This window comes from Talpa occidentalis, unplaced genomic scaffold (genome assembly GCF_014898055.3).
Source record: "Talpa occidentalis isolate TD23 unplaced genomic scaffold, MPIMG_talOcc4v2.1 talOcc4.10, whole genome shotgun sequence".
Classification (NCBI taxonomy): Eukaryota; Metazoa; Chordata; class Mammalia; order Eulipotyphla; family Talpidae; genus Talpa; species Talpa occidentalis.
In genome coordinates this window covers 60,717,110-60,744,153 of record NW_023600993.1, presented here as the reverse complement: position 1 = coordinate 60,744,153, position 27,044 = coordinate 60,717,110, and the positions used below count along the sequence as shown (strand labels likewise).

General features: G+C 40.9%; 1 protein-coding gene and 1 pseudogene across 1 annotated transcript in view; both read left to right on the top strand.

The window, feature by feature from the left end:
- Positions 1 to 27,044, top strand: part of ZPBP (zona pellucida binding protein) — a 172,569-nt gene that overhangs the window by 59,573 nt on the left and 85,952 nt on the right. The gene's annotated exons all lie outside the window — the stretch shown is intronic.
- Positions 9,695 to 9,788, top strand: LOC119237813 (U6 spliceosomal RNA; annotated as a pseudogene).

Sequence of the window (27,044 nt, the reverse complement as noted above, 5' to 3'; positions counted from 1 at the left end):
TTTAATAGCACTAGAATGAAATCCATCCAGAACAAAATATATACTTATGTACCCAGTGGATAACTATTAAAATGTAAAGTTGCTATAAACATAGGGGTGCAGGTACCCTTTTGAATAATGATTCTGTGTCCTTTGGGTAAATACTTAGGAATGGAATTGCACAATTCAGGACACAAAATACAAATTTCTTGAGAAAGCCTACTTTAATTGCTCTAGATACTATTACTTCTCACATATTTAAAAATATATGGACCTCCCGGTGGCGCAGTGGTTGAGCGCTGGTTTGCGAAGCTGCCCGCGGCCTCTGCGACACCTGTTCAATCCCCAGCTGCTCCCCGGCCACTGGAGGAGGGTCCCACATGGTGCGCAGACCTCTCCTGCCATCCGCTCTCCCCTCAGCAGTGTACTTCGGTCCTTCTGCCTGCTTTGCTCCCCGCTCTGGCCCTGGTGAATTCTCTCACCCTCCCGCGCTTCTGACTGTACTCAGTGCTTATATAAATAAAATAAATAAATCTTTAAAAAAAATTTAAATAAAATAAAAATATATGTGGAATTTTTCCACCAGGAATATAGTGTAAGTCTGCTGGGCAGGGTGATTTTACTAATAATGCCACCAACTATCATATTCAAAGCATCCGTTCCTTGCTTGAGTACTTTCATCTAGTTGAAAACATGTTTTTTTTTTTTTTTGTTACATAAAGATTTGCTTTTAATGCATATCTGCCAGCAGTCAATCTTTTTCTGACAAATTTAAGTAATTCATGGTCATAATTTGGCAGACACTCTGGAATTATATTTCCCATCTGTCAATTCTATCCAACATAAAAAAAAAAGACACTAATGAAATATAACAACTCTTTCAAGGCAGCTCTGTCATAAAATATAAAATCTTTTCATTAATAAGCATAATAATTTATATTCTATAACTTTAATATATTATTTAAAATTTTCATTTTTAAAAATGTGCACCTTCATAATAATGCTTATTTCTAGTATGTTCAGTTTTTAAGAAACTTTTTACTATGAAACAGTCTACATAGTTCATTATTAATATATGATGTCCTTGATCAAATTTTGCTTCCATTCTCTGAAACTGAAACTTTCCAATAAAATATTTTTAATGTCAAAAAAAATAAAATGTTAAGTTAATTTTTGGTGATCTGCTTAGAAAAACAAAATGGGTCATTGCTTGTGTTGATTAATAGAATTTTTAGGGAAAATGCAAAAGCAGATTTTTTTTTTTTTGGCCTCAAATAGCCATAGCAAATATTTTGATAGGAAACAGCTTTTCTATAAAAGTGGGATAAAATAAAAGAAATACTGTGTGGGATTTTTGTTTGTTGTTTTTTTAATTCTGAGCCCAATAAAGTTTAATCAGATGTCCTTGGCTTAAATCCATTCTGAGAATTCCTTCATTGTTCTTGAACAACATTTTGCTTTTTTGCTATTTTTTCTGTTTAAGATAATTTGATTTGATTTAAATACCATTTTTTCCCTTTTTGACAGGAAATCAGAAACCTCAAAGTCACTCTTAACTTCTTTTCTTTCACCAATCCTTCCCCCAAGAAAATCACCTGTAGATTTTCCCCTAATTATTCCTTGAATCCTTGTTTAAAAAAATTTTTTTTTGAAGTAACATTGGACTATAACACATATAGGTTTCAGAAGTACATCATTATAACAAAAACTGTATGTACATGATTTTCACCATTAAGTCTATGAATCCCTCTTATCTCTAATTCAGGTACCACCATCCCAAGTCAGTCTTTGCAAGAGACATCTAATGTTTTGTCTGTTTTGTCCCTTTTGTGTAGGACTGCCTCTTGTCCAATTCTATTCACATGGTTCCTGCTGGAGATTACACATTCATATTTAACTTTGCCTATCTATTTATGGTTGATTGGTGTAAGGGCAGTCATTTGTACCAAACTGGGCCAACAAGTTCTTCCTACCATTTTGCTTTTAGGACCAAGAGAGTAAGGTTAATCTTTCTTTAGTAACAATAGATATTTAATGTAAAATATCTAATATAAAATACTGTTAGCTATATTATCTGCCATGTGGATCAGAGCAAGAAAAGACAACTAATTCAAAAACTAGAGAGCAATAAGGAGATAAAGGGAAGAATTGCACTATTCCAGCTTCTTCCAAAACTTGCTTGTTGAATTCTTATTCACTTTGTATAATTTGTTTTATTTTTAAAGATTTATTTATTAATGCATGCAAGAACTGGGATGTAAGCCAGAGGTGAGGGGGATGAGAGGATTTAGCAGAGAGACCAGGGAGCATTAACAGGCAGATGTACTGAAATACACTGCTGAGGGGAGCATTGTGCCAGACAGGAGAGATCTGCTGCGCATTGTGGGTTGCTCCCTGGCTGGCTCAGGATCAAACTCCTGTTGCAGGGCCTCCCTGGTGGCTCCTCTGTCTTCCTGTTCCACCATCTAAGGAGATGTGAGACAAGGCAGTGGCCATACCTTCTGGAGAGTCTACTTTCCTATCAAGAGGAGAAGGAAAGGACAAAGAGATAAGGAAGCAATTGAAAATTAGCAAAGCAGGAAACTTCTACAACCCCTAGGGCAGGCATAGAATCAGAAGAGAAGGTGGTGTTGACAGAGGTGGTGTTGAATTGGAGCCATCAGTGAGAACTGAAACTGCAGGGGAAGGACTGCCCTATGGGAGCTAAAATAGTGGGGCCTCCCAGGTGGCACAAGGGGTTAAGCACAGAAGCTATCCACAGCCTTTGCAGCATGAGTTCCTTCCCAGGCCAGAGAGAAACCCACATGGCGCAGCAGACCTCTCCTGTCTCGCCTGCTGCTCCCCTCAGCAGTGTCTTCAGTCAGTCTGCCTGTTCTTTTCCTCACTCTGTCTCTGGTGAATCCTCTCACTCCCCACACCTCTGGCCTGTACCCCAGTTCTTGTATGCATAAATAAATAGATCTTAAAATAAAATAAAATAAAATAGCACCTCCCTGGTGGCTCAAAGGGTTAAATACCACTCTATGAAACTATCCGCAGCCACTGAAGTACAAGTTCGATCCGCAGTCGGCCAGGGAGAAACCCACATGGCACAGCAGACCTCTCCTGTCTCACCCGCTGCTCCCTCAGCAGTGTACTTCGGTCAATCTGCCTGTTCTGTTCCCCATTCTGTTGCTGGTGAATCCTCTCACCGCCACCCCCCACCCCCACCGCATCTCTGGCCTGTGCCCCAGCTCTTGTATGCATAAATAAATAAATAAATCTTAAAAAATATATAAAAATAAAATAAAATAGGGGGAAGTGACTGTATAAAACCTGGAACCACAGAAAACACACAGCCTATGTTGGAGATGATGCCTTAGAGATATTCTAAATCCCTCCCAATAAGTCAAAGTAACCAGGTTAAGGAAATTTAGACATATAATTTGCATAAATCAATCTTCTGCAAGTTAGAGCAAATGCATTTGAGACTAGCACAATGAATAATGGTTTTAGTTCATAAAGAGATCTCCAAGTCTATTCGGATTTTAAAAAAAGTTCACCTCAAAATTATAAAACTTTGGGCCTCCCTGGTGGTGCAAGGGGTTAAGACGCAACCTATGAAGTTATCTGCAGCCACTGCAGCATGAGTTAGATCCCCAGCCAGGGAGCTATCCACATGGCGCAGCAGACCTCTCCTGACTCACCCGCTGCTCTCCTCAGCAGTGTATTTCATCAGTCTGCCTGTTCTGTTCCCCACTTTGTTTCTGGTGAATCCTCTCATCCCCCACACCTCTGGCCTATACCCCACTTCTACACATAAAAAATAAATCTTTTAAAAAAATTATAAAACTTTAACAAACTGAAGTGCCTGGTTAAATGGATTTTCTTATCTGCCATTGATTAATACAACATAGGCCACATATTTTATTTGCTTCATCTCTGGACCCTAGCTCCCCCTCCCACTCCACCCCTCCACCCCCATTAAAAAAAGATTAATTAATGAATCAATAACTTTCTAGCACACGTTCAATGGGATTTTTGGAAAGGTACATTGTCAAAACATGTTCTGTTCAATATATCAAACAAAGCATCTTCACTTAATTTTGTCAAAACCAGTGCTAGTAGATAAATGGTCAGAAGGGACATTTTGGTTTTAAACTGCCATGATGATAACTGAGATTGTAATTATTCAAACATGAAATGTATTTTGAAAAATATGAGAACTTTGACAGTTCTGGTTCATAATTTTGCATTATTTTATGCCATTTCCATATTTTTTAGACTAGACTTATTTGCCAAGGCAGTTTTAGGTTCTGAGCAGAATAGAATCTTGTTTCTATGTTTACATTGTGTCTGGTTGTGAGGAGACAGTGGCTGCGCTTCTACTTTAGTCGCTGCCGCTTCCATTTCTGCCATCGTCTTCAAAATGACATTATTTTCCACAGGGGTCAAAATGACATTATTTTCCACATTATTTTCCACAGGATTCCTCATCAATAAATTAGGAGGGTGGGTCAAATATTCTCCATTCCATGGCCCCCCAGGATCCCCAAGTATCCATTTTATCTAAGAAAACAAAGTGAAGATGACAGAACTTTCACAACTCAGCCTGCCTTTCCCTCCAGGGGCTGCGCTGTGCCCCAGTGAGCCAAGTGGGCACAGTTCTGGCGGCAGAGAGCTTGCGAGTGATTCAGGTATAGGTTCTCAGGAGCTCCTTGTGGGAGGAGCTGCCTAGCAAATGGATGAAAGTAAGCCAATCACTGTGGCAGTGGAAAGCTTCCTTCTCGTCATGGTGGTATCACTGCTAAATTTTATTTTTTTCTCACATTAAATTTATTATATATATACATTATATATATATTTATTACATCATTGTTCATTTTTGTACAAGGTTTGCTTATTCCTCCCAGGTGTAGTCCCCGTAAATTGTAGTCACCAATTCACCTATGCACCATCACCATAGTCCTTCTCCCCGCTACCCTGCCACCATTTTTATCCCTTTCCCTCCCTCTCCCCTGCAGAATGTCTCTGATTTATACTTGCCTGCTAAATTGTTTTTTTATTATTATAATTATTTTTTCCTGCTCTCTTATTTGGCTCCTTTATATTCCTCATATAAGTGAAACCATCTGATATTTTTCTTTTTCCTTCTGGCTTATTTCACTGAGCGTGATCCCTTCTAGCTCCATCCATGTTGCTAGGAATGGCATGGGTTTATCTTTTTTGATTGCTGAGTAATATTCCACTGTGTTTATGTATCACGCCTTCTTGATCCAGTCATCTGTTTTGGGGCATTTGGATTGTTTCCATATCTTAGCTATTGTAAATTGTGCTGCAATAAACATAGGGATTCACTGCTAAATTTTAAAATTAACCCCTGACTCCTTGCCCAGAAAGCAAATTTGGGAGGCTTGAATGCATAAAAGGAGTGGACAGGACTGCCATGGGAACTGGGCTTTTAAACTGATGGTTTATTTTGCTAATTCAGATCAGTAGTCAGGACACACCAAAACCAGTCACCTTAACCAATCAGCAATACCTGGAGTGTAAATAAAGCCTGGGGTTCCTCTCTGTCTGTGATGATAGCCCTTTTTGTCTTGCCCCCTTCTCCTCTCAGCAAAGCATTTCAATAAATCCCCCTTTTCTATTCTCCATGCTGTCTTTTTTCACCCCTGCGCCTCCAACCTACACACCGATTCTTCCCCCCAAACATTTGTGGGCTGCCCCTATGCGTTTTATTTCATCAGGACCACATGTATTTTTTCTTAATAGCCTTTTTTTTTAAGGAATCTGTACTATTTTAACAGGGAGGAAGTAGGCACTGCGGAATCTCACAGGAAAAGACAGCCTTAGATGCACTAGTTTGCGTTTTGGAGGAACTGAGATGCATGAAGAAGTCCTGAGTAACCTCTGGAGAAATGTCTCTGGAGATGTTTGTAGCTGCTCTCAGGCTACCTGCCCATTGCTTCCCCACCAGACTTTGCAGGTGTCCATATTGAAGCCTCATTCTATTACCCTTCACTTTTTATACTCTTCATCTTGCAACTCAACAATCTTCCCCTGCCACCATCACCTCCCCACCTCCCCTGGCCCCACTGGAATTGATAATAAGTGGAAGTAAGCTCTTTCAGAGAGATACCAGGCAGTCATGATCTTAGGTTTCTCTGTTGGAGGTGTCCATCAGGATTGATAGCCATGTGTGCTGCCAATCATCTCCCCTTGCTGCTCCTGTGCTGAGCAATTCTGGAGTGGGGGTGCCAACAAGTCCAAAGCCTCACCCCTGCCCCCTCAGGGAGATCTCTGTGAACAGGATTCCTTTCTGGCTCCCTGGCACTTTGGTATAGCTCTGATGACAACAAAACTGGACAGAGACAATAGAAAAGAAGGCCAGGGCTTACCTGAATCCTGGTGACTGTGCTTCAGGTAGAGAGGGTCCAGTTTGAAGGCTCCAGTTAGGTCTGTTCTCTTTTCACCCTGGTTTTAGAGAAGAGAGAATGACACTCAATAAGGATGTGCCTGAGATGGACATCGACAGCTTTGCTCCTCCTATCCCCTCTTCATCCTTGCTCAGTTCAGCACACTAGCTTGGGGACTCCGCTGCAGGCCCCAGTCTGCACAAATTCATCGCCCCACCTCACTGTAGCACAGCAGTCACCAGCAGACCTTCAAGTACTGGTGGGAGTATAATAAAGACAAATATTTGGTATTTGTCTCAGCTTACTGGCATACGTCTCTTAAGCCCTTGGGTGCCATGATACATATCTCTCATATATTTATGACATAACAGGTGCTGGCCCTGATAGCATTAAGAGGGAGTTGACATCAGGAAAATCCAGTCGTAGAGGGGTGGAAATTTGCTTTGTTTTTTTTTAATTAATTTATTTTTTATTAAACATTTTTATTTTCATTCATCGTTATTCTTTTTTTGATTTTTCCCCTCAGGTGTAGTTCCCATAAGTCTTCCACCACTACACCCCCTGTCAACAGTTACCATGGTCCCTTGTGCTCTTCCCCCCCATTTTGATCCCTCTCCCTCCCTCTCCCCTGCTGTATGCCTCAGATCTACAGTTTGCCTGCAAGTTTTGTCTCTTTTTTTTTTTTTGACCCTTTCTTTGGTTTCCCTATATTCCTCCTATAAGCAAAATGATCCAGTATTATTTTTTTCTTCTGAGCATAATCAGAGGGGTGGGAATTTGCCTCCCCCCATCCCCAATCTCTGCGAAAGTGAGATAGTTGGAGATTGAATTAATTACCAATGACCAATGAGTTAATAAATTATACCTATGGAATTAAAACTGCCATAACCCCCTTAAATTGTAGAGTTCAGAGAGGCTTCTGTGCTGGACACATCATGATGCACCCCAAAGGACAGGGAGCTCTGTGCCCCCCCACCAAGTTCCACACCTTGCCCTATGCATCTCTGCCATCTGACTGTTCATTTGCACCCTTTATTATAAACAAGTAAATGTGAGTGAAGTGCTTCCTGAGTTCTGTGAGTTGTTCTAGTGAATTATCAAACCTGAAAGAGCAGGGGTTGTGGGAATGACTGTATTTGTGGTCAAGTTGGACAGAAGTTTGGGTAATCTGGGATGCACTATTTTTGATTGGTTTCTGACCTGCAGTCAGTCTGTGGGACTGAGGCCTTTAAACTTCTGAGGTCTGTGCTGACTCTGGGGAGTGTCAGAATTGAACTGAGTTATGGGATGCCTAGTGGTATCTAGAGCTATTGCGTTGATGTTGGAGGAGACAACTAGTAGGGTAGTGTTTACCCGCCTATCCTTCCAGGACTACAAGGTGCCTGGCTGTGGCAGGCAACACTAGTGAAAATTGAGAGGACGCACTGAGGAGCTGTGCCTGGTGCTGGGCATGCTGCCCTCAGAGCCCAGGTCTTTCCCACCTACTTGTCCCACAGAACACGAAGGGTGTTACTGCCAGCTAAGCTCCAAATTCTCCTTTGGACTGGGACTTGAAGGTCTAGCACTTGCTTCTCTGCCTCAACTGGCAGCATAGACATCATCTCAACATAATTTGTACCAAATAGAGTGTTCTTGGGGCAAACTAGAGAAGAAAGGTCAATGTGATTGTAGCTTAGGTTTGAAATCAAATATAATATGAGAGTCCTTGCAGATCAATGCCAGCAAGCATAAAATAAGGAGGTCAATATGTGACTTACAAATGAGGAGAGAGAGAGAAAGTGTTATTTTTTTTTTTATGCAAGGCAATTGTTATTTCTTCAAAGGGTTAAAAGACAGACCATGTCAGTGAGTGGCAGTAAGCAGTCTAATGGGTGCTACTTATGACTTGTGGTTCTTCCACTTCTTAGTGGGTGCCATTGATTGTGTGAATGTACAGTCATTTTGGTGCATTTTGATGTATCATTGGTATTATATGAGGAACCAATGGAGGAATTTCCTTGGGATTCTCCGTACTGGGAGAGCTCTGAGCCTAACTTTAAAGAGAGGGGGAACAAAAAGAATGGGGTAAAAAACTGGCTTTTGTAAATGAAATTCACATTTCTCTTCCCATAGACTACTAGCAATGACTAGCAGCAATTTTTTTTTTTTGAAATCAAAAAACATGTGGTGGTCAAACCATGTTACCATTGGACTGATACATACCTTGAAAGTTTGATAGAACTTACTATTAGGAGTATTGGATATTTCTGTTGTATGAATTTAACTACTGGCACGTCATCTTTAATAGCTACAAGATCTTTCAGTTTTTCTATTTATCCTTGAGTCAGTTTTGGTAATATACTTTGTAGTTATTGAATATGTGTTGAACATGTAGAATATTGAATATGAATTATAGGGGCAAATGTTATTAATCCCAATTTGGGGCAAAATGTTATTCATAGTATTCCCCTACTTACTATTTAAAAAAATGTCTGCATCTGTGATTAAGTCCTTCAATTTCCAATAAAATTCATCTGTGTCTCTTCTATTTTTGATCCATTTTCCCACTGATCATCTATGTTTTCAGGTGGGTCAGGGACCAACATGTGACTTCATTGCTTTACTCTACCCTTATTTTCTATTTCTTCTTAATATTTTTAAATCTTTATTATTTCCCCTTCTAGTTCTTGACAATTAATCTGCTGCTGTTTTCTAGCTTAATTTGGGCTGTTAGCTCATTATTTTCTTGAGTTGCACTTTTCTATTATGTCTCCAAGTGTAGCTGTAAGCATAAGTCTTGCTGCAGTTTACATTCAGTGAATTCTTTGTATTTGCAATTTCTTATTGTACTTTATTCATTGTCTGTGTGTCCTGTGGGTCTGTGATGTGGTGGTCTGCTCCTCAATATTTAGGTCCTGTCTTTGCTTTTTTGGGTAAATTTTAATGTTATTATAAATTATAATTTAAACAAGCAAGCAGATAGTTGCATATGTGCAGGTGCACCTGCATACACACACAAACACACACACAGAGAAACATCTTTTGTAGGCATCAGGAGCTCTTTCATGGAATGGGACCCAAGGTGAGGAAGGTCTCTCCTTGTCACCAGACACATTACTGAGGATGACTTTAAGGGAAGAGAGGAAGAAGAATTCTATGTTATATTGAAAGTACAGCTTCTTAAGTTTGTCTTTAAAATCTACAACACTGCATCTGGCCAACTGCATGAGGGCCAGACCACTTCTTGGTAATAGCAACAGCTGGAACAAATTCCAACTGCTAAAGGGCATGGGGGCAAAGAAACCAAAATGATACACAAAATTTGTATCCTCTTCTGTTTGCTTCAGTAGCACAGACGTTAACATTGGAACAATAAAGAGAAGATTAGCAGGGCCCCTGCACAAGGATGACACACAAATTTGCTTTACTTATAGGAGGAACATGGGAAACCAAACAAAGTCAGAAAAAAACAAAACAAAACTAGCAGGCAAACTATAAATCGGAGACATACAGCAGGAGAGGGGAGGGAGACAGATCAAAACAGGGGAGGGCAGAGCACAAGAGACTAGGTGATTTTGATTTTTACTTTATTGTAATTAGTCTTTTTCCTGGTCCCTTATTTGGGTTTTCTAAATTCCTGCTATGAGTGAGGCCATCTGGTATTTTTTTTTTCTTTCTGGCTTATTTCACTGAGCATGATCCCTTCCAGTTCCATCCGTGTTACTGCAAATTGCATGTAAAAATCAAAATCAACAAGAAACTATAAACCAGAGACACACTATGGGGGCGGGAGGAGGGAGTAGGATGAAAACAAGGGGGGTGGGAATTGTATGGGGACTATAACCAAGATGAAAATACATATATTGTGCAAAAATGAAAAATGATGTATAAAATGATGTATAAAATTAAAAAAATAATAATAAAAAATAAAAAAAGAGACTAGGTGAGAGTTCTTGGGTGAAATAGTAATGGAAATTTTATGGGGATTACATCTGAGAGGAGGAATCAAACATTGTACAAAAATGAACAATGATGTAAAATATATACACATATAGATATAAAATAAAAAAAATTGTGCACTCTTGGTTCTAAAACAAGTTCTAGACTCAAATCTTTCCATAACTAGAGTTATTAAAAATCTTCCAAATTAACCAAAGCAAACAACCCAGTCATAAAATGGGTAGAAGAACTAAAAAGATACTTCACTAAAGAAGAAATGCAAATGACCAAAATGCATATGAAAAAATGTTCAATATCACTAATTGCCAGGGAACTGCAAATCAAAACCACAATGAGATACCCCTTACTCCAATAAGAATGTGCCACATTAAAAAACCTGAAACAAATGCTGATGAGTGTGTGGAGAAAAAGGAAACCCTCTTACACTGCTGGTAGGAATGTAAATTTGTCCAGTCACTATGAAAAGCTGTGTGAAGTTTACTCAGAACACTAAAAATGGAACTACCATATGATCCAGTGATTCCACTTCTAGGAATCTACCCCAAGGACACAAAAACACTAATTCAATAGGAAATCTGCCCTCCTGTGGTTATTGCAGCACTATTTACAACTATTTACAATAGCCAACACATGGAAACAACCCAAATGCCCCCAAATAGATGAAATGACCAAAACTTGTGGTATATTTAAACAATGGAGTATTATTCAGTGATTAAAAAAGACTAACTCGGGCCTCCCTGGTGGCGCAGGGGTTAAGACGCAACCTATGAAGCAGTCCGCAGCACTGTAGCACAAGTTTGATTCCCGGCTGGCCAGGGAGAAACCCACATGGAAGGACAGACCACTCCTGTCTTGCCCGCTGCTCTCCTCAGCAGTGTACTTCGGTCCATCTGCCTGTTCTGTTCCCTGCTCTGTCTCTGGTGAATCCTCTCACCGCCCCCATCTCTGGCCTGTACCCCAATTCTTGTATAAAATAAATAAATCTTTAAAAATAAACCAAGTTTTTTTAAAAAAAAGAAAAACTCATGCCATTTGTGGCAATACGGATGGAGCTGGAAGGGATTATGCTAGCAGAAATAAATAAGAAAGAAAAAGATAAAAACTGATGGTCTCACTTATATGTGGAATCTAGAGAAATCAAACAAAAGATCAAGAAAAAGTCAAAACTAGCACGACCATAGAACTGAGGCATACAGCAAAGTGGGTAGAAGTCAAAACAGGATAGGAAAGAACACAAAGGAATATGGTGAATGTTAATGGGTGTTATGGTGGAGGAGAACTATGGGGACTACAATGATGTAAGAAAAACAATTTAATAAATAAAAAAAGGAAATTTAGAAAAAAAATCTTTCAAAGAAATCGAATTTTTAAAAATCCCCAGTGTAAGAGAGATGCACAAAAGCTATAAGACCATTGTGAGGACATTCTATTTTCTTAAATCAAACTTCTTTTTTTGCAATATAGATAAAATATGATCTTAGTGTGTGGAATTTGAAGCTCTCTTTGGAAAATATTTGATAGCAAAGAGACATTCAGATCTGAGCAGAATGATACTTATTTTTATATAAAAGACTCAAAAAAACCAAATGAATAATAAATGACTTATGAACAGAATAATGAAATCATTATGAAATGTATTTACTATGCTTATGATGATTGCAAGTTTTAGAAACTTCAATTATCTTGTCCATTTTGATATTTGGAGAATATAACCAATGTGTTTACTTTAAATTATGAACTAACCATTGGTAAAATTTCATTAAACAAAAGAGAGAGCCTTCTTATTTTAAGGAATACAAAAATGTCCATGAGACTTCTTTGTTGTATTACCAAAATCTTTAAACATATCTATAAAATATTCATCACTTAAGATTATTTGTTTGCTTGTTTTCAAATCTTAAGAGTAAAGGGATGATTATCCATTTCTAAAACTGGTTCTTATACCAGTCCTTTTATTTGTATGCAATTGTGTTGGGATTGTTCATATTACTGCAATAATCTCATAGCAAAATATATACTTTGGATTCTACAAATACACAGGACAGGGCTAAACAACCTCTAAGTAGATTCCCCGCTTTCTCCCACTCCCTGTCACCATGTTACACAGCTCTTCCTGTCTTGCATCCTCCGCAGACACACTGACTGTCCATACTGGACCACAAGTGCATAGCACACCCATAGCAGGGAGCAGCTGCCTTGCAAACAGGAGGGATGATGCAGTCCAGCTATTCATCTTTGGCTTTTTAGGCTGTACTTACATGGTTAAAAATCCAGGAGTATTCTTAGCAGTTAGAGAAAAAGTGTAATCAGTGACAGCTTGAATGAAAGTGGAAATAGGATCTGTACCTGAATTTGCTTCATTCAGACCAAAAAACAGCATAATGCTCCATTTTCTTTTTGCATCCAACTGGAACAATTCCCACATGTTCTATATGTGTCCTTTTATTTGTGTGTGTGTTTGTAAAATGAGTATTGCTTTAGATATATGTGTATACATTCTCCACCTGTATCCGGTGAGATAGGAAATTCTCTGTTTTTTCTCACTTCTAGTTATTAATATGTTACCCCTATTGCTGTTAAATGCTGCATCTGCAAGCCCTGGCCTGGGTAGTGAGACTGTAAGCAAATCTACAACACATCTTGGGTTTCCAGTTGCCTGTTGCATTCCAGTTGAGTTGCCCCATTTTAACAACAATTCAAACAAATTAACAAAAAATCAAATTAGTTATAAACTGGTATTCCCCTCCTCCTCCTAGTCATCATTATTTTTTAAACATCAATGTGATGTAAAATTATCCACTTCAATTATTAAGTTCTTTTTCTTGCTCTAAGTAGAACTAACATGATTATGGCACTACTATTAATATTTTCCCAGGTAACTTCTTAGGAAATAGGATGACTTTCATTTTTTGTTAGCAAATGTTTTTAAGCATTTGAGTGAGATTCATTATGCATCCAAGAATAAAAACACAGAAGCAACTGAATTAGAAATATGTGATGAAATTTCCTTGCACTTGATTTGTGTTATTCTGCATAAATCAAATGAATTTTTTCTTTATTAGCTTCCTCTTTTCCTGTATCACTATGTTGCATTAATATATTCTAGGTAACAGTACAAAACCAGGGTAAGACTTAGCAAAAATTCCATCCATAGTTCAGAAGTGGAAGTAAGCAGTGAGTGAGAGGTGCATGTGCTCCTATGGCACTGGTACCTTCATCCGTGGAGTTTCTTTCATTGAAGTCATTATTCAAAGATTGGTGAATATAGAGTAGATGGTGAAAGGGAAACTTACCACATGGCAGAGCAGTCAAAATTCACCAAAAGCCATTTGTGGGGGTTAAAGTTAAATGAATCTGCAAACTGCCAAGGAATAATAACAACAAAATAAAATAGTTGTTAGTGTTTGGTTATAACACAAGATCCCATTCACAATAAAGAACAGTGTGCTTTCTCACATGCAACACGAGTCCTTAAGAAGATGTGGGTCAATCTGCTCAAAAGGGTCACATAAACTTTTCTCAATAGGCCCAGAACAGACCTCTTGTAAACTTGGAATGAAAATTAGAGGTCAACCAAGGTCCTGTAAACCTTAGCAGTTTTATTACCATTACTTAAAAAAATGCAGATTGTTTTGCTTGAGAAAAGTGAGGGCCCGAAAGGAGGGTAGGAAAATTTTCTGTTCTTGCCTAATTACCCTTTTCTAACTGCAGAAGAGATCTATATGTCCTTAACTAGCACCCCTTCCCCAATCAAAGAAGCAATCATTACTCTATCTTTTATGACCCAGGAAAATAAAGTTTGGGGACCTCAACAAGTTTGAAATTTATCATTAAACATATTCTGTCTACCTAAGAATCTCACTTTTACTCTCAGAGTAAGAATCAGATCATCCCCTTCTTGTCTGTCATGTAAAGTCTCCCCCCTCTCTATCCTTGATGCGCCAAGCCCCCAAACACAATATTCCTGGCCCCCGTTATCAATTAAAATTTACAACAATGAGGATTCCTCATATGCATATTATTAAATTGTTTATTTTTCCCTTTGTTAACCCATCTTATGTCTGATGCTATTTTGATTCCTTGCTCTGCTTGAGAAGGACTCAGAGGTATACAGGATGATTTTTGTTTTGTGCTCTGACAAAGGAAAGGGAATAACAGGTGTAGGACTTGGGGATGATGCTGACTGAGGCCATTTGAGAAGGTCTGGATCCTGGAACTCACTAGGACAGCCCCTGACCTGTCTGAGCCTTTTTGTATTCATTTAAAAATGGGAATAACAATGCCTCATCCCATATGAAACATGAAGCTGGAGCACAAAGAGAGAGAGCGAGCTCAGATAATTAGGGTTTGTAATTTCTCAACTGCTTACTCCTTGAAGACAAGAATGGGGAGATACGCTTTGTGGAGAAGTCATGAAATTACAGTCATGAATCCCCAGCTCTTGAATGAAGCAACTCCTCAGTACAAACACAGCAACTATTGATGATTTGTGGTTGCTAAGTCAGTCAGGAGGTGGCCTTGTGGAACGTAGGGATGAGATTACAGTACTGTCTTCCTACTCCAGTGTGAGTGGGGTGGTTTGATAAGACCTATTATAATACGACATGGACAGAAGCTTCAGGTGGCCCTAAACTAGGCTCCCTGCAGGAAGTGAAAGGCTTGCTGAGTTGGGCTGATATGTGCCAGGTGTCCTGCAGAGGGGCATCCTCTGGGACAAGGCTTAGGGTCCACTGGCTATGAAGATCATCGGTACAATTTCTAATGTTCCGGGTTCACTGTGCTCAGGATGCAGTGCCAGGCACCCAGAGATGTCCAGAGAGTGTTTTTGGGAGAAGAGTAATGAAGAATCTCATTCTTTATGTGATGGAAAGACCAGGGGATTTGGAGTAAGAGTCCCTGACTGTGGCCTCAGTTCTTCATGCTCTATTTGAGGGCCATTGGTACAGTGATTCTACAGAGATTTATAAATGAAGGGTTGGCAATGACAGATGAGTAGATTAAGAATATGTGGTAAATATGCACAGTATAATCAGGTCTAGAAAAAGATGAGCTTTTGCCATACGCAACAAGATGGAACTGGATGGAACTGAGGGGACTATACTAAGCAAAATAAGTCAGAGGCAGAAAGATGATTTTCACTCAGGTAAAATATAGATGAACAAAACAAAGGGACAGAAAAAAAGCTAAGCAAAACAAACTCTAGAAATCTGACTCTAGATTTGAGGCTACCAGAGAGGAAGAGTGAAGGGTGATAAAAAAGGGCAGAGGGGGTCCAATTAACTATGGCGGAGGATTATGAACATTTTGGTGTTGGGTGTGGTGTGGTAACTGTGAAGGTATTTGTGAAATTTTCTGGGGCACCAAAACTAACACATTACCCCCACCTGCATCTCCTATCTAGCAAGCAAGAGAGCAAAGTTATCTTCTCAGAACAGGACAGACTGAGGGAATCAATCTTCTGCTTGAACTTTGTAAAATCAGTCTTTTCACACCCACCAAAACCAAGGAGTCAGATGAAGATTTAATCCTGAGTACCCATCTCTCCTGTAAGGGTACCATTTAATAATATTTAAAACTAAGCCCCCACTTCTTGCCCAGCAGGCAGGTTTGGGAGGCTTGAATAGATCAGGGAATTGGAGATGAGGACCAACCATGGAGATGATAGACCAACCACCATGACCAGAAAAACCAGCCCGGCTCCAGGAATGCAGAAGCAGAGGCCAGGACACATTGTCAAAGGTCAGCATTTGAGATCAGATATCCCAGCAGATAAATGGTGCAAACTCGCATCCCATGTAAGAAAGCCCTCAAAACAGAACTTCAAATTCTCCTTTGTGTGCACCCCTTGCTCTCTTACAGGGTATTTGAATAAGTCAGCCTTTTCTGTTCTCCATTGTCTTTGGTGAATTCTTTCAACCCTGTGCCTCCAGTCTCAACTCTCCACCCCTCCTACCCCAGTCCACCCCATGTTTCTCCCCACTACATCTGCAGTGCATTCTTCTGGAAGGAAGAGATTAAATCCTGATTTGCCTGCTTCTAGATCAGCATATCTTTAGGTTGGGACACATTTAGAACTAGAAATCCTACCAAGAATACATTCTTAACATCACCAACTGACTGTTCCTACTTACATAAACTAAATTCAAACTTGTGTTTATTAAAGCAGCTCTCACAGAGCAAAATCTGTCAGACTGTTTCCTGGGTTAGAATATTCACTTTGATTATCTAATAAACTCTATGTCTAAGTATCATTAAGATTTTTTTCCCAATTAACACACCATACATCTAAAATGTGAAACTATACCCCACAATCATATACTGTGCTATAAATCCATGCTACCTCAATGAAAAATAAAAGTATATATAAATGAGGGGTTAGAACAAGATAATAATACCCAGAGCCGTCCAATTAACACTTACTGTTATTTTGGTGTGAAACTTATTTGGTGTAGCACTTACCACAATTGAATCAAGGGCTGCACCTTGAAGACATTTGATAAAATCAAAATATGCAGAAACTCAAAGTATAACAAAGAGAGACTGAAGAAGGACATAGGGAGTTATTTCTGTGTTAATCCATGAGGTGATATTGACTCCTTGGTGGCAACATAAGCCACTTCACAGTTCCATGGACTCTCCCACTTTGAAATTGTGTCTCAATTCATTTTTATTTGGGAAAATTAATAGCTCTACTTTTCCTCGTAAAATGAGATATTAAAATTTGTGTCTATATTTTAATATCTGTTAAAAGATATTAAAGATATTCTAGTTCTGCAAAGACTAAAGTCACATGAAATGTATCCACATTCTCTTTCAAACTACTATTTGAATATTAGTAATAATGGGAATTTTATTTCATATATACCACATTAGGAAATTGTACTGATTTAGCCTATGAAATAGTTTATGCCTATCATGGTTTCTTCAACTTCATGAACTAGCAAAGTTCTCAGAATACATGCATCTTTATAAATGATAGCAAAGTGAAAATTTCATAATTAATCTACAGTAATCAGAAATAACCCATTTTTCATTTGATTACCAACATCGATGTAAAAGATCAACAATTCTTCCTGTTATCTGAATATTTTAAAGACAATCTTCATTATATTTCTAACATATTGTTGGAAGCCAATGGATAACAAACGTAAACAACTGGCTCCAACTTCACACATCAATTCTTGGTACCACCCTATTTTCCAGCAGAAAATAAAAGATTTCATTTCAACTAACAAAAGTGGCCAAGGAGGGCACCTTGCATTTTCACTGAGCTATCAGAGTGGTGCATTCTTCGGATTTAGAAATCTTAGGATTTCCAAACATGTGCCTGGTTTATCTTGACTGCTGGACAGGACCTGAGTTCCCTGAAGACCCCAGCACTAAATCCACAATTGAAGCAGAAATAAAGATAGGGCCCCAGTCTGGTTGAATCTAAAGGAAGCCTTGATATCATCCTAAGACCTGTGACTCCTCTATTTACTCTGGCTTTAGATTTGAGGTCTGAGGAGGAAAGGAGGGGCCTGGGCCAGATGAATGACAGTGTGACGATGGGGGCAGGAGACAGCATTTGGTCAGCTGATGCTACCTCATGTCAACCCACTTGGGGGCTGAAGATTCATTTCCTTACCTTTTTTAATAAAAGTAATTTTGAGAAGCAGACAGGGAATTACAATGAGAATGGATTTTATTTGTTGATAAAAGAGAACAAAAGGTTAAAGAAGCACTTTGTTTGCTAGGAATTTATTAGTTCCCTCCTAGGGGGCTGGCTGATCTGTTTAAATTTCTTTCATTACCCAACTGTGATATTTTCCTCCTGCAGACAGAGAGAAAGCTTCTTTATCTCTAGGGTAAGGCTACAACAGGATATTGCAGTTCTCTTATCTGACCCATTGAGTAGCAAGGCAAGGAGAGAATCTGTAATAATAGAGGGGAAATGGGAATGACTCACTGTTGGGCATGAAATCCTGACTGCAGCTGATAGAATCTCCTGCAGTGCCTGCCTAGGAGGACTGAGGGTGAGGCCTCTCTCTCCACCCCCATGAAAGATGAAACCTCGGTATGTCATGTCATGTGAAAGGGAGGGGAAGTGGTAATAGGAAAAGACCCTGAAATTCTGAACCTGATAGAGTTGGAATGGGTATCTTGTCTCTCTTCCCTGGAGTCTTCAGGGAAAGACATTTCCAGCAATGTGTAGCATCTCCATAACAGAAAGTATATGGTGTGTGGGCTTCACCTCCCCAAAAGGATCAGATAGACTTTTCTCTGTAGGCAAGAGTTGCTCTCTTGACCCCTTGGTATGGGACCTGGAGGTCAATCCAGGCTTTGTGAGCCTCAGGAGTTTTATTACCATTGCTTAAGGTACACAGATTGCTGTGCCTTGAGAGCAGTGAGGGTTCTGAAGCCTAGGAAAAGCTTCTATTCTTGTCTATATCCTCCCCTAAGAGGGCTAAGGGATGTTCAAGGTGATTTCTTTTGTTCTCAGACAATGGTATGGAGATTTATTCTTCATTCTTCACACCAAACACTTCATGACTAACCACCAGATCTAGAGATTGGATGCTAGCACTCAATTTTCAGGACTTCTCCCTACCATACCTGTCTCCCCAATATTTATTGAAGCCTCCTGAAGCACCATTTACCTGGAGATTGATCTATTCAGAGCTCCAGAATAATTATTGAATGAAAAATTGAGTAAGTGAATGAATTCAATGGAGATATAAACCAGAAAGCTCTTTATACATTAGTAAAACTAGATTATTCTGTTCAAAGAAAGATGGAAATATTTGCATTCTATCCCGCTGATGCCCACTTTCCTGGTATTGTGGAATTATGAGAATTCAAACTGGTAATTAGAAAGCTGATTGGCAAGCGTGACATGATATCAGAGAGAGATTCTGGGAGACAGTTTCTCCAGGACATGGTGAAAAATTAATAATAGCACGTAATGTATGCACAGTGCATGCTGTGTGGGAGATATTATTTTTTTAAGGCTTTTAAATATTATTAACTTCTTCGATTCTTTCAACAGTCCCTCAAAGGAGGAACCATTACTAGATTTCATTTGTGAGGTGTAGAGAGGAAACTTAACCTCCCCAGTGGGATAGAACCAGTCCTAGGGTAAAATTGGGTTTCAAACAGGCAGTCAAATGCCATAGCCATGCTTTCACTTCCCACCCGCATATGAGAGGGGTCTCAGGAGACCTCTGCCTCTGAGCAGACAACCCAGAGTCACAGCTTCACTGACTTACTGTCTCCTTCTCACTGCCCAAGTCTGCCTCTCCAATCCTTTATTGCATTTACATCTGAATTTCTGGCAAATAGGAACTCCTGCCCCTTGAGCTGCTCCAACAAAACCATGCTGGAGTCCAAAATGGCCCATCAGAGCACATTCCTCAGGACATGGCTGTGTTAAGTCTATGCTAGACTTAACTTAGGCAGACAGAGCATTGGTCAATAGTTTTAATTGCTCTCTCTCAAAGAAGGAAGTGTTTTAGTTGGCATTGCAGGCCATATTTAACAAATTCTGGACATGACATAGGACATTAAAATGCATTGGTAGCTGCTCGTTTAATATCGATAGCAGTGAATATCAAGTTTGCTTACATGGTCAAAACATGATTATTATATTGAGCCCGGCTAGATAGAATTGCAAGTCAGAATTTTAAGTTAGGGCCTCCGCAGTGGCTCAGCGGTTGAGCACTGGGTTGCAAAGCTGCCCGCAGCCTCAGCAGCACCGGTTCCATCCCCGGCTGCCGGGCGAGGGTCCCACATAGCGCGCAGACCTCTCCTACCGCCCGCTGCTCCCCTCAGCAGTGTACTTCGGTCCTACGTGTTCTGCTCCCTGCCCTGGCTCTGGTGAATTCTCTCATCCTCCCGCGCTTCTGACTGTACCCAGTGATTGTATAAATAAATAAATAAATCTTTAAAAAAAGACAAGGAATTTTAAGTTACCCTTGATCTGAAATGCATTAAGATCTTATCTTATTCCTACATATGTTCCTACAGTTTCATATGCTAAAATATACCATATCCAGTTATGCCTAAGATTTGAATACATTAAAAATAGTTGTAGGCACACTATTTACAATAGGTAAGACTTGGAATCAATCCAAATGCCCAAAAATAGGCGACTGGATCACCAAGATGTGGTATCTATACACAATGGAATACTATTCAGCAATCAAAAAAGATAAACTAATGCCATTTGTAGCAACATGGATGGAGCTTGAAAGGATTATGATCAGTGAAATAAGTCAGAAAGAAAAAGAAAAATACTGGATGGTTTCACTTACAGTAGGAATATAGGGGATCAAGGGAAAAATAATAACCAAAAAAAACCTGCAACAAAATAAACAAAATAAACAGTCAACTATAAATCAGAGACATTCTGCAGGGGAAGAGGAGGGAAAGGGATCAAAATTAGGGCAGGAAGAGCACAAGGGACTATGGTGATGGTGCACAGGTGAGATGATGGTGGAAATTCTATGGGGACTACAGCTGAGAAAAGAAAGCAAACATTGTAAGAAAAAATAAATAAATAGATTTATAAAATAGATTAATTAAATTAAATAAAAAAATAGTTGCAAGTATCAAGAAGACAGGCTGTATGACCAGGGAAGGCTCTCAACATGTTATAAGAAATGCAAGTTCCAATCATCACTGGGACTGGTTTGAAAATAACTTCTGAAACAAACACAACAGTGAATTTAATGTCACATCTTTATAAGAAGTCACTGATAACATGACACTTTAAAAAAAAAAAGATTGTATAAAAGAGCAAAGAGCGGGCCTCCCTGGTGGCACAAGGAGCTAAGTACATCCCTGTGAAGCTATCTGCAGCCTCTGCAGCATGAGTTATCCACATGGTGCATCAGACCTCTCCTGCCTCACCTGCTGCTCCCCTCAGCAGTGTATTTCAGTCAATCTGCCTGTTCTGTTCCCCACTCTGTCTCTGGTGAATCCTCTCACCCCCTGCACCTCTTGCCTGTACCCCAGTTCTTGTATGCATAAATAAATAAATCTTTAAACAACAACAAAAAAAGAGCAAAGAACACACCCACCTCCACTCCATTTAGAAGATGCCGGAACTCAGGGCAGATGAAGGCACTGCCCGCATAGGCAGCATCGATGTGCAGCCACAGGTTCTCTTGGTTACCTAGAGTTCAGATGAAACTTGTGAGTTCTCAAACAGATGCCTTCATCATTTGGGGGTAACAGTTGGGCTCATCCAATTCCAGAGTCCTTGCACATAGTCCATCAATAGCATTTGTTGACCCGTGTTCTGGATTCCTAGTAGGGCTCCTTTCCTCTGAAGGCCACAAAACTGAGGACAGAGGTTGTGTGCTGTGTCCCCACAGTGTGTGGTACACACCAGACATTCAACATGTACATGGAAAGTGAGGGGAAATGGAAACAGTTGTGCCCTTGACTTTTAAGGCTCCTGCTTCTGCTCAGCCTGACTCCAATGGACCAACAAACTCAACCCACCAGGCTACCCCCATCTGCTTCTAGTTAACTTACCTGCACATGTGCTCCCCCACCTGGAATTTCCTCTTGATTCTCTTGACTCACTCATATGAAGTCTTTCCCATGAGAAACACTGGAGGAAGGTTGTGTAGACACTCCACAACACCTTGATCTGACTCACTCCAGCCCTGTGTGACCTAAATCCTTTATTTTATACTCTCAGAATTTCAGAGATTATCCTCAGCTCCTTTGTGGATACAGTGTTTTCTTTTTTTTTTTTTTAAGATTTATTTATTTATTTATACCAGAACCAGGGTACAGGCCAGATGTACAAGAGGGTGAGAAGATTCACCAGAGACAGAGTGGGAACAGAACAGGCAGACCAATGAAATACACTGCTGAGGGGAGCAGCAGGCATGACAGGAGAGGTCTACACCACCATGTGAGACCCTCACTGGCCAGCCAGAATCGAACCAGCGCTGCAGAGGCTGTGGACAGCTTCACAGCATGGGGCTCAACTGCCTGGGCCACCAGGGGAGGCCCCTGGATACAGTGTTTTCTTCCCAACCATGCTGTTAGAGACTTGCAGGAAGAGACCATGTCTTATTTGGGAGGTAAAATGGTCCCTTTTTTTTTTTTTAAGGATTCATTTTATTTTTATACAAGAACTCGGGTATAGGCCAGAGGCATTGGAGGGTGAGAGAATTCACCAGAGACAGAGCAGGGAGCAGAACAGGCAGATGAACCAAAAACATTGCTAAGGGGAGCAGCGGGCAAGACAGGAGAGGTCTGCCGTGCCATGTGGGTATCTCCCTGGACAGCTGGAACTCGAACCCACGCTGCAGAGGCTACAGACAGCTTCACAGTTCTACACTCAACCCACCAAGCCACCCGGGAGGTCCAAAATGGTCCCTTCTTTAAATGTACTTTCTCAGTTTGGATATATTTGGTTCAATTCCTGCCACCCACAATCAGCAGTCATGTGGCCTTACCTACTGACTCCAAGCTCCTTCTCATGAGTAAATGGAGAAAAAAGTAGCACCAGCAACTTAAGGGGTAAAATGAGGGAACATATTGCGCCTGATACAAGTTAGCACAGAGTTAGTGAGGAATCTGTGTGATCATCTCCATCTCAACCCTGGGTAGTTAACTGATCATATACTACATAAGCATGGAGATTACAGGATTTCAGAGTCTTTCCTTCTAGATAAGGACACTGCTCTTGGAACCACTGAGTCAGGGAACACTTGTAGGAGTTAGTCACCACCTGCTCAGTACATCCACACCTGCTGAAAAATTCACGGTTTGTTTTTTTCATGGTCACACATGGAATGTGTATTACTCATACATGACACACACTACTCTTACACAATGAGTACTAATCATACATGATTCCTACATGACACCCATACATGATGTGTTGCCCATAGACAATACAAGTGTTACCCATATATAATGAATGTTAATCATACATGATTAATGTTGCACATTATACTTGTTACTCACACATGATGATGTTACTCACACATGATGCTTACTGTCCACACATGGTGTGTGCTACCAATATATGATGAGCAACTCTCAGCTCTGCTGACAAAATACCTAAGAGGCATTTTGAAACCTTGATTCAGTTTGATTTTCAGGATTGAAGGGATTAAAGCCCTCATTTGATCAAGATCCAATGTATTCCACAGACTGGCATTATGGCCACATAGTGTCCACTGTCCTGTGTGAGATCTGGCAACTAGAACCCAGTTTTATACCTGGTGAAGAGTGCCTGCTTCATCACCTCATGAGAACTGGTCTCACTGGTGTCTGCAGAACCCCGTATGATGGGGCAGCAAGCCAGGGAAAAGAGGCTTATCCTAGGAAAAAAATGGACAACCCCTGTTGCTTAGATATGCTGTGGTCAGATAGAAATTCTACATTGAGGGCCTCCCTGGTGGAGCAAGGGGTTAAGATGGAACCTTTGAAGCTATCCGCAGCCACTGCAGTATGAATTTGATCCCCTGCTAGGGAGCTATCCAAATGGCGCAGCAGACCTCTCCTGTCTCACCCGCTGCTCCCCTCTGTAGTGATTTCAGTAGATCTACCTGTTCTGCTCCCCACTCTGTCTCTGGTGAATCCTCTCACACCCCTCCCACACCTCTGGCCTGTACACAAGTTCTTGTATGCATACATAAATAAATCTTAAAAAAAAAAAAGAAGAAGCTCTACATTCACTTATAAAAAGACATAATATCACAAAACAAGTTTGAACTTTCAATACATTTGTTTGGGGTGCTTCCAGAATGCTAGTAAGGGAGCTTCATTTCCTATTAGGGTTTCTTTTTAGTTCGACAGACACCAGTGTCTGAGTTTGGTTCCAGATAACAGGCAGAGGGTTGGGTGAACAGATGGGCAGGCCAGAGCATGGAGTTGCATGCCACAGGATGAGATCCACCCTGCACTGCGGTCAGCCCCATCAAGGGAGAAGGGGTCACCTCCTGCTACCAGTGCCATTTCCTATGCAGGTCCCACGGGTGGTAGCAGCCAGGCCCCATGCCCTCTCATGTTGCAGCCCCTCACCCACACTGCCATCCTAGAAGCAACAGGGGTCCTGCCTGCGTGCTTCACCTTCCACACTCCCAGAACCCCCTTCCTCTACTTCCCACTTTCACACCCCCTTCCTGTCTCTTTCAACTATCTGCTTTCTGTGTCTCTTTGTCTTCTTAATAAAACCCACCAAGAAATTCCATTGCTCCATCCAAGGGACAGATGAATTAAGCAGCCTCTCAGATGAATTAAGCTAGAAGAAACTAACAAAAAAATGCCTTTCCTAAAGCATTTTTGGAAAAAATCATCTTCTAATGTGCACTCTGTTTTGTTTTGTTTTTGTTTTTTTGTTTATACAAGCACTGGGTACAGTCAGAAGTGCGGGAGGGTGAGAGAATTCACCAGAGCCAGAGCGGGGAGCAGAGCAGGCAGAAGGACCGAAGTACACTGCTGAGGGGAGAAGCGGGCGGCAGGAGAGGTCTGCGCGCCATGTGGACCCTCCTCTGGTGGCCGGGGAGCAGCCGGGGATCGAACCGGTGCTGCAGAGGCTGCGGGCAGCTTCACAACCCAGCGCTCAACCGCTGCGCCACCGGGGAGGCCCTAATGTGCACTCTTTGGTAAATAGCATCTCTGAATTATTTTAATGGCTTATTCTAGTACTATATTCTTATATTTTATAACAGTCAGCTAAGATCTCAGAACACACTTGTTTGGAGTTGAGGAATGCTAACTCTCGGTGACAGTCAAGTGAATGGAGTTAGAGAAGGGAGAGTGGTCACAGGCACTCACTTAACTGTGCAGGCATTGCTGGTTAGTAACAGCGTCAGCAGTAACCACTATAATTGTCAAAATTAAGTTCACATGTATAAACATTGGCAGCAAATGGAAGGTTTTTGGCATTCACACACGTCTGCTCCCTCAGCCAACCCCAAACAACTCCCATGTTTGGCACTAAAGACATCACAAATCTAGCTCTTCCCACAGCTCCCAGACCTGGGGCTGAGGGAGCTACAGGACAGCAGGATAGCCTGAGCTGGGTCCCTGGCTGCAAATGCCAAGTGCCACGCACTGGCTGTCACCGCCTTGGTCTGGTAGGCAGCCAGCCCTGGCACTCAGGGAACAGCAGGGCCTCGTGGTCCATGCCCTGCAGAAAACCTCAGCCTTTAAATCCAATAGCCGGGAATTACATCAGCCGGTTGCTGCCCAGGACAGCCAGTTCCCAGCCTGACATCTGAGTCAGAGAGGACACAAGATGCTGGCCCTCACCGACAGGGGATTGCAGCTAACGAGGTCAATGTGATGGCTGTCCTGAGCCGGCTAGTCTGTGCCTTCTCCTCAGCCCTGGGCCATACATGACTACCTTTAACCAGCTGTTCTTACAGATTCCTGCACAGGTCATAGATAGGGGAGCAAAACCTATGTGAACAGGCAATTTTGCACCTATAGCCACTCATCACAGCCTGTCACTGTCACCTCCTTCCTCCAGCACAAGCGAAATACTGTACCTTTTATCTTGCATTTTCTGTACCGTAATTCACCCTTTCAGGAATACAGGGAGGGAACTATCATCATTTCACAGTTAAAACTGCTGTTCTCGTCTCCCCTCTACAGATGGGAAATGGAGCTCAGATTGAAGGCACACAGTTTTATATGCTGAGCCCTGGCTGCACCATGGCTGTTCTGTGGCCCTAGCTGAGCCCAGGTACTACATCACCCCATCTCCCAAGAGCTCACATCAGGGAAGAGGGTCCAATCACCAGAGGATGGGCCACAGGTGGACTGCTGTTAGATGAGGTGATACACATGCTGGGAACAGGTAGATGGAAATGAGCCAAGGCCAAGTGCTTGGCCTGACATTTAGCACAAGCTACAAATCCATGATCGAGGGTCTGACTGGCACCCTGTGCCATGCACCTTCAGGTGCTGAGCTCCACCCTCAGGGCAGTAGGTCCATGGGACTAGAGGCTCCCAAGGCAGGGGAAGGGGAGTTTCCAGAACCCATGGTTCTATGAGGAAAGGTCTCTGGCCATAGAGTCCCTCCAAGGCCTGTTGCACTCTCAGGACCATAATGAAAGGTGGATGCTTAGAAACAAAGCTGCTTCTTCTACTTCACCTTTTTCATTCTCCAGCGTCTCAGAAAAATTAAATGTCCTAAGTGAGAGCAGAAGGTGAGAAAACACAGCAGTGTTCTTTGGAGAAGTCTTTTTTTTTTTTTCAATATTGATTTGTTTCATCAGGTTAAGTAATTTACTATCTGCATTCAGTAATTCCAAAAAGGCTTAAAAAGAGATCCTAGAGACTTACTTCTGCATGACCCATGTGTGAGGGGCTGTGTCTAAAAGGTGAAATTGTTCTCCTCTATGGGCCAATATCCTTCAGTTTCGTGTTACTGGTTCATTGCTAGAAACGTATCTTTTTCTTATAATGTGTGCTGGTTAAAAGTAAGCTCAGCTCTCATCCAGTTAGCACAAATTCTGAGCTTGAGAAATTCAAGCAACTTAGGCTTATATTATTGCAAATAAAGAAGAGTTTGCCAAGCTATGATAATATTAAGTTCTTATGCTAACATTATACTTCATTAGGATATAGTTATGTTACAGATAAGTATATTCTATTAGATAATGCAAATATTATGGAGGAGAGCCCAAGAGGAAGTTCTACCAAATACCCGACATATTGAGAATATTTTCCAGAAGAAAATTTAATTAGATACTTACAGATAGGACA